Here is a 9,798-nt window from a genome sequence, read left to right as displayed (position 1 = left end):
CACCTTTTTGGAGTTTTTCACCATTATAAATGCTATGAAGTTCAATAAGATATAAGCAAAATCTGAAGGCATTCCCACTTTCCTTACATCCACAGATTCTCCTTAGTGTACACTCACTGATGCTCATTTTATCTTAAAATGCCTTCCCACATCACTCCTCACTTCATAGGATTGTTTTCAGCATTGTGAAAGATCTGATCTGTAAGGATTCAATTAAGTTGAAAGGACTTTCTGCATACATTCAATCAAGAATTTCTCCTTAATATGCATTTCTTATGCTGATTAAATGTTGAACTCCATCTATAGGCCTTCTCACATTCCTTATATGTAGGGTTTCTCTTAGTGTGCATTCTCTAATATTGGTTAAGTTGACTTCTGTCTAAAGGCATTGCCAAACTTTTCTTATACTCATAGGGCTCCTCACTAGTGTGAATACTCTGATGACATCTAAGGTGTGAATGAGGGCTTTCCTACATTCCTTACATTCAAAGATTTCTCACCTTTGTGAATTTTTTTATGTCGCCTAAGTTGTTTGTGTAATATAAATGATTTTTCATATTCCTTACATTCATAGAGTTTTCACTACTATGAGTTTTCAGGTTTATTCTTATATACTTGCCCAAACTAAAAGTCTTTCCACATTCCTTACATTCATAGGGTTTCTCACCAGTATGAGTATTTTGGCATACTCGAAGATCTATGCCAAAACTAAAAGCCTTTTCACATTCTAGACATTTATAGCGTTTCACTCCATTATGAATTTTCAGATGTTGAGTGAGTTGTTCACAAAGCATAAAGGCCTTCTTACATTCTTTACATGCACAAGGCTTCTCACTAGTATGAATTCTTTCATTATTGATTAGGTCTGAGCCATAATTAAAGATCTTCCCACATTCGTTGCATTCATAAATGTTTTCTCTACTAGGAATTTTGTGATGTAGGGTAAGGGATATATCTCTGTGAGTAGATACATATTCATGATGATTTTCATTTGGCTGAAATATTCTTCTTGAGGTTCTTATTGTTCCTCAATGTTGACTTTGTTCTTTTGCTATTCTGGATAAGGGAACCCTCAAAATCAAGCATTTATTCCTTTCTTTTATCTTCCATTTGTCTAAGTTTATTTCAAAATGTGTTCTTCTTTGTATCATACCAGGTCTCCAAACTTACAAAAGAAAAAGAAGAAGAAAAACAAAAGTGGTTTTTTTTCCCCCATACTGGGGGGAGATAAGTAAAAAACTATAAAAAGTAAAGCTGTAGATAAACAGTAGAGATAACTGATAAGCTGAAAATAATGCACATTAGAAATGAATTTGAGTGAAATTCATATGCAATTTAAAGAAGACAAAGAGTTTAGAGAGTAATGCAAGTGTATGTTGTAAGGTCTATGACAAAGAAAACACATTAAATCATTGGCTCTAAAATTTAAGCATTCGTTTAGAATCACCTCGAGAGGCTGTTCGTGGATCATTTCAGAGACCAACCCAGACTAAGTGACTCAGAATGTTTAAGAGCAGGTCTTGGGAATCTGTACTGGGAACCACTCCATCAGATACATGGGAGGCAGATCAATGTTTGACATGCTCTACTTGCCCGTGGTACTTGTTCTCAATGGTTTCTAACTATACTAGAATAATATATGATCACTTAAAAATGGATAACTAGGCCCTTCTAATAAGAGCTCATCTCAAACCAAGATCCTTTTAACCTATCCTACCAATTCTTTTAAGGCTCTAAATCATGTCACATCATTTCCTGTCTCTTAGAACTTCCCGTATTGTGTTTCATCCTCACGATCCTCTGGTATAGCTCTTTTTAGGACTAGCTCCTTCTCACTCTTCAGTTTTCAGATTAAAAGTAATTTCCTCAGGGGGGCCTGGGCGGCTCAGTTGGTTAAGTGTCTGACTCTTGATTTCAGCCCATGCCATGATCTTAGAGTTCATGTGTTTGAACCCTGTGTCAGGCTCTGTGCTGACAGTGTGGAACTTGCATGGGATCCTCTCTCTTCTTCTCTCTCTGACCCTCCCTCACCCTCTCTCTCAAAAATAAATAAACTTAAAAAAATAAATAAAAGTAATTTTTTCAGGGGCACCTGGAAGGCGCTGTCAGTTAAGCATGTGACTCTTGATTTTGGCTTAGGTCGTGATCTCACAGTTTGTGGGACTGAGCCCCACATTGGGCTCTACATGCTGACAGTGCAGACCCTGCTTGGGATTCTCTCTCTTCCTCTCTCTCTGCCCTTCCCCTACTTGTGTACATGTTCTCTCTCTCTGTCTCTCAAAATAAATAAACTTTAAAAAAAGGAAAAGTAAAATATGAATAAAGGTAAACAATACAAAGACAAGTTACTGAGAACAATATTTCAATACTTATCAAAATACTCTTTACCATAATTATGCAAAAGTTCCTGCTCAATATGTATGGCTCATTGCCTATAATCTCTCACATCTTCCATTATAAATGACTTATCTTTTTCCTACAGTCATTAAATATGTTTTCCTGTATCATTTTCCTTTCAGATGGAAAGGAAGTTGATCCAAACAAGCTCAGTTAAAAGTACAAATAGAAGGGGCATCTGGGTGGCTCAGTGGGTTAAGCCTCCATCTTCAGCTCAGGTCACGATCTCATGTTTGTGGATTCGAGCCCCGTGTTGGTCTCTGTGCTGACAGCTCAGAGCCTGGAGCCTGCTTCTGATTCTGTGTCTCCCTCTCTCTCTTCCCCTCCTCGCTCATGCTCTGTCTCTCTCTGTCTCAAAAATAAATTTAAAAAAAATTTTTTTAAGTACAAATAGAAAAGGTGACTGCATTCTTCTATTGTATATACCCTTAAATATAAAGGTATCTCCATCACAGCTGACTATTCAATGAAACATTTTGTCACGTGCTCTAATCTATTTCTACATGGTCAAGATTAACTAGTATCTTAATGATTATTCAGGTATTGTAATAGATAATATAGTAGGAATATCCAAAATAGGACCTGCTATGCTAAAATCGAAATGTTGACAGGGCTGTTTTCTTTCTGGAAGCTCAAGGGGAGAATCTGCTTCCTTCCCTGTTCTAGCTTTTTGTGGTCGCCTTCATTCCCTGACTCATGGGACATCATGTGCTAGACTTGTATGGAAGTAGATGGCCTACCCTTACATAGGTGAGTGATCTTTATTATAAAAGTAATGCATTAATTTTCTTACTATTTTATAACACTGCTTTAAATAATTAAGTCGCTGTACAGTCTGCCTGTCTCTTATAATTAGAGAAACTGTCTCTTAGCCCATGATCACAGGTAAGTGGCTTTCTTAATGTAACAATGTTTCCAATTATGACTATGACTGCAATAATATAAGCCACAAACATTTTATAATGATTCATTCATTAAAGTATAGGCTAGGTTATCATGAAGCAATCACATCTTTACACTAGGCTACCATAAGGCAGTCATATTGCTGTTTTTTCATTATCAATGCATGAATCAGTATGCTTGTAAATATATATATCTTTCTTTTTCAGATTAACTTTTCATTTTTGATGTCCAGTGTTAGTAATATGTATAATATCTACAGTGTTTTGATTCATATAAGACAATTTTGATGTAGGTGCTGACAGACATCTTGTAAACAGACAACATAAACTCAGGATATCAATAAATATAGTACAATTCTATAAATTTATTTCCTCTTCCTTATGACTTTCTTAATAACATATTCCTTTCTCTAGCTTACTGTATTGAGAGAATATAGTATGTAATACATAAAACATACAAAACATGTCAATTGACTCTTTATGTTATTGGTAAGGCTTCTAGTCAACAGTAGATTACCAGTATATAAGTTTTGGGGGGAGTCAGAAGTTATACACAGATGTTCAACTGTGTGGGGAGGGGGATTGGCACCTCAAACCTACCTTGATGATCAAGGCCCAACTGTATACTATGAACCTGGAGCAAAGAAGCCATCAAAGACTCCTAGTCATGTCAAAAAGGAAGCAATCTAAAGAGGCTCCCACTGGTCACACATGGAACAATTTGAACATAAATTTAAGAATAGTAACCATAATAATAATTGTAATAACTGATGAAGCATTAACAGTTTTTAAAACTATGAATTCATAATGATAATTCTTTAATTATTTGGTAATTTTTAGAGGGTGAAATCAAGAATGGCTGCTAACATCACAAAAAAGAGAAGCAACTGGACAGTATATGCTTCCTAATTAGACACACAATACTAATTTAGCTTATTTATAGGAAATAAAGGCAATAAATAAATAAAGGGAGGCACATGCTAAATAACAGATGATCCAGTATCTTCAACATATAAATTACAAGGAAAAAAAGAGGGGGAAAGGGATCAACAACAACAAAACCATACTGGAACAGTTAAGTAGCTCATGAGAGAATCAGTGACTATATGACTGCTCTGAAGAAACTGGATAGCATGCAATAGAGAAAAGGAGACGACTGGAAATATGAAAGCAAGGTTCAGCGTCAAAAAGAAAAGACAAAGATATTATCAGTCTTCCAGAAAAGAACAGGATAAAACTATACTCAAAAATGTAATAGCTAAAAAAAAATGTAATAGCTAAAATTTACTCAGAACTAATCGATTTTTTCTTTGTGTACATCATTTTTTATTTTTTCCAGAGTATATCCCTAGAAGATTCTGTTCACAATAAACTCTCTCAGTTCTGTTCATCTAGAGACATCTTTACCTTTGATCATTTTCAGTCTTCTTTTAAATGTCTTTATTTTACCTTTGATCATTTTCAGCCACTACAGAATATGGAGGTTCCTCAAAAAATAAAGAATATAACTATCATACAATCCACAATTCCACTCTGGGTATTTAGCTGAAAAAATAAAAATGCTAATTCAAAAAAAAAGATATCTGTACCCCCATATTCACTGTAGCATTATTTACAAATGCCAAGAAAAAGAAACCACCTAAGCATCCATAGACACATGAATAAAGAAAATGCAACACACACACACACACAGAGGAATATTATTCAGCCATAAAAAATAAATCTAGCCATTTACAACCAACATATGTGGACCTTGTGAGCATTATGCTAAGAGAAATAAGATATGCTAAGTGAAATGTCAGAAAAAGACATATATTATACAATCTCATTTATATGTAGAATTAAAAAAAAAAATGCCAAGCTTGTGGCTATACAGAAATAGATTGAGGTTGCCAGAGGCAGGGGGTGAAAGGTATGTGAAAAGGGCTAAGGGGGTCAAAAGGTACAAATTATCAGTTATGAAATAAATAAGTCATAAGGTTTACATGTACAACTATATTTATGGCAACCATATTCAAGTAATACTTAAAATCTACTAAGAGAATTTTAAAACCTCTCATTACAAGAAAAAAATTCCATAACTATGTAATGTGACTGATATTAACCAGATTTATTATGGTGATTCTTTTGTAATACATACAAATATCAAATCATATTGTATACCTGAAACCAATATAACTTTAACTTTCAATTATACTTCAAAAAATAAACAAACAGACATATTTTATGTATTGTCATGGAAAAGATCCAAAGCATATTGCTAATTTAAAAAAAAATCCAGGGGCGCCTAGGTGGCTCAGTTGGTTAAGTGTTGAACTCTTGATTTGGTTCAGGTCATGATCTCATGGTAGTGAGATCAAGCCCTATATTAGGCTCCACACTGAGCTCTCCCTCTCCCTCTGCTTCTGCTCCACTCACACTCTCTCTTCCTCACAACAAATAAATAAATAAATGTCCACTTGCACTCTCTTCCTCTCAATAAATAAATAAATAAATAAATAAATAAATAAATAAATAAATAAAAGTCCAGGCAAAGTTAGGATTTGAATCAAGGCAGTCTAACTCCAGAGTCTGTGCTTTCAACTTCCAAACCAGTGAAGTAAAAATAAATACTGGAATAAATTTTATTTTTTAAATTCCAAACCTAAATCCAAAAGAATGCAAAATAAAACAAAACAAAAAATAAAAACAGAAAAAGTGAGACAAAGAGCACAAAATAAGATGGCTAAAAAGTTCAAATACATGAGTAATTATAATAAATGAACTTGTTAAAGGAAAGAAAAACTCCAACCCTATTAAAAGAAAAAACTAAACACACAAAGACACAAAGTTGAAGTAAAAAATAAGAAAATTAAAATCAGGCAAACATGAATAAGTAGAAATACTAGCATCAGAAAGAGCAAATTGCAAGGGAAGGAGCCAAGATGGCAGAGAGGAAGGGAGCTCTGTAAACTCCGTCTGCCCCATCTATTGAACTGAGAAGGACATTACTCTCATCTGCAAGAGCAGAAGGAGAAAATACGGACTCCAGAAAGAAGAGAACCTCAAAGATACCTGAGTGAGTGAGTGCGAACTGGGGAGATTGGAAAATGGGCCAGCCCGAGACTGGCAGGGGAGGTGGGAGCCCCAGCCCAACACGGAGCCCGAGAGATAAAGGGAAGAGACAGAGAAACTGAACACACTCATAGTACTGTCTCTGGGGAAGAGGTAAAGAACGCTTAACTGTGCTTGGAGAGAGAAACTCACTCCATAGATACCTGCTGGGTAGCCCAAATCCCAAACCTAGGTCGTGCAAGGGAAAGAACAGCTTCCAGCCCTGCGCCATCTAGGCAGGGAGTCAGCGGCCACGGCAGTGGTGGTGCCAGGGTCGCTCACTTCAGCCTCGGTTTTGGGAGTGGGAGCATGCACCTCATTTTCACGGCGCATCTCGCCCTCAGCATTGGCCACACCAATCCCGAATCCCAGGTGCCAACAGGGAAAAAAATAACCCCCACACCTATGCGATCCCGGCAGGGAGTTGGCAGTCGTGGAGGCCTGGGCACGCGCACAGGCTGCAGGAGCTTCCAGCTCATTTCCGGCCAGCGCACACGGTGCCTCGGGCAACAGCTGCTCAAAACCAAGAGAAACTCATTCCTCTCCCAACAAAATCGCGATCCCGGCTGGGGGTTGGGAATCCGCAGCTATGCCTGAGACAGCGTGCACTTCACCTCCTGCTGCACACCTCACCTCAGGCAGGGGCAGCCAGAATCCCTGCCTGAGCCTAGACAAACTGATCCCTCCCCCTAAGAAGCCGCCACCAAAACAAATACATCTCATCAGTGGTAGCATAAAAGTGCATGGACTAGAACTTTGAACCGAGGCAGGCCTGGAAAACACAACTTGGCTCAGCTGCAGCACAAGGAGATTGGACTCATAGAGTGGACTACAGTGTGAAGTTCCAGTGGAGCTTGGTGTGCCACCATTCTACTCTCTGCAGACAACAAGGTGGAGCCTCTGAGAGCAGCCTCAGAGACCTACCACAACAAACCATGCCTATCCACGAAGGAGAGCTGCTGCTTTTTTTTTTAATAATTTTTTTTCTTTTTATTTTTTTCTCCATATTTTTCTTCTCTTTTTGTACTTATTTTTTATTATCATTAACTTTTTGTTTTACTTGGTCATACACTTTTAGACTGTCCACTGTCCTTTGTTGTCTCTGACCCCCATTTTTCTATTTTTTCTTCTCTTCTTTTTGTCTCTTTCCTCTCCATTTTCTTTCTTTTCTTTCCCCCTTTTAATGTGTTTGTTTGTTTGATTTGTCTGTGCGTTTGTGTGCTTCTGCTCCCTCTGTGTTTGTCTGTCTGTTTTCCTTCTTAGGGCTACACCAAGAAACAAGCCAAAGTGTGCATGACGGCGAGTCCCAAATACTGTTGAGTAGGGAAATAAAATATTCAAAGGCACAACAAGAGAAACTGAGAGACACCATTAAAAGAATATTTCCTGAAACGACAGGCCCTGGACAGTCACTAAGCCTCCTTTAACAAAGAAATATTAACAGATGCACAGTGCACAAGGAGCTTTCTAAAGCTGACAAGAGACAGAAAACTAGCAAAAATGACAAAACGAAGGAACTCTCCCCTGAAGAACCTCCAAGAGGAAGTCACAGCCACAGAACTGCTCAAGGCAGATCTAGACAACATACTGGATCAAGAATTTAAAAAACTTGTCATAAAATTAATTGCTGGGGTTGAAAAAAGCATAAAAGAAGCAACTGAGACAATGACTAGGCACTTTGAAAATAGGTGTGATGAGTTTTTAAAAAAAGGCTATAAATGAGGTGAATAACAAAATGGAGACAACCACTTCAAGGATTGATGAGGCAGAGAGAAGAATAGGTGAATTAGAAGATATAGTTATAGAGGAAGCTAAAAAAAAAGGGGGGGAGAAAGAAATTAATCCAGGAGCAGGAAAGGAGAATTCGAGACCTGAGTGATACAATCAAATGGAACAACATCCGTATCATAGTAATTCCTGAAGAGGGAGACAGAGAGAAATGTCCTGAAGGGATACTAGACCAAATTATAACTGAGAATTTCCCAAATCTGGGAAAAGAAATAGACATTCAAATTCAAGAAGCACAAAGAACCCCCTTAAGACGTAATTTGAATTGACCTCCGGCATGACATATCATAGTGAAACTGGCAAAATATAAAGATAAAGAGAGAATTCTGAAAGCAGCTAGGGAGAAAAGGGCCCTAATATACAAAGGAAAACATATCAGAGTGGTTACAGACCTATCTAATGAAACTTGGCAGGCCAGGAAGGAATGGCAGGAAATCTTCAATGTGATGAACAGAAAAAACATGCAGCCAAGAATCCTTTATCCAGCAAGCCTGTCATTCAAAATAGAAGGAGAGATAAAAGTGTTCCCAAATAAACAAAAATTGAGAGACTTCATGACCACCAAACCAGCCCTACAAGAAATCCTAGGAGGGACTCTACGAGGGAAATGTTGCAAAGAATACAAGGTGCCAGGGACACCAATATAAACATGAATTCTAGGGAGAACACAATGACTCTAAACCCACATTTTTCAATAATAACACTGAATGTAAATGGACTGAATGTTCCAACCAAACGACACAGGGTAGAATATGGATAAAAAAACAAAACCCATCTATTTGCTGTGTACAAGAGACTCATTTTCAACCTGAAGACACCTTCAGGTTGAAAGTAAAGGATGGAGAAATATCTATCATGCAACTGGAAGCCAAAAGAAAGCCGGAGTACCCATACTTATATCAGACAAACTGGACTTTAATGTAAAGGAAGTAACAAGAGATGAAGAAAGACATTATATAATAATTACAGGATCTCTCCATCAGGAAGAGCTAACAATTATAAATATCTATGCGCCAAATTCGGAAGCACCCAAATACATTAAACAATCACAGAAAGAAACTATCTTATTGACAAAAATGTGCTAATTGCAGGGGACTTTAATACTCCACTGACAGCAATGGATAGATCAACCAGACAGAAAATCACTAAGGAAACAATGGACCTGAACAACACACTGGAACAGATGGAACTGATAGATATATTTAGAACTCTGCATACTGAAGATAGGAAATTCACCTTCTTTTAGAGTGCACATGGCACATTCTCCAAGATAGGCCACATACTGGGACATAAAGCAGTCCTCCATAAGTATAAACGAATAGAGATCATACCATGCACACTTTCAGATCACAAGTATAAAACTTGAAATTAACCACAGGAAAAAGTCTGGAAAACCTCCAAAAATGTGGACGCTAAAAAATACGCTACTAAAGAATGATTGCATTAACCAGGCAATTAGAGAAGAAATTAAAAAATATATGGAAACCAACGAAAATGAAAATACAACAATCCAAAATCTCTGGGATGCAGCAAAGGCAGTCCTAAGAGGAAAGTATACTGCATTCCAGGCCAATCTCAACAAACTAGAAAAAGCGCAAATTCAACATTTAACAGAGCA

This window comes from Suricata suricatta, chromosome 16 (assembly GCF_006229205.1).
Source record: "Suricata suricatta isolate VVHF042 chromosome 16, meerkat_22Aug2017_6uvM2_HiC, whole genome shotgun sequence".
NCBI lineage: Eukaryota > Metazoa > Chordata > Mammalia > Carnivora > Herpestidae > Suricata > Suricata suricatta.
The sequence above is the reverse complement of the archived record's forward strand: the minus strand, read 5'-3'. Positions refer to the sequence as shown.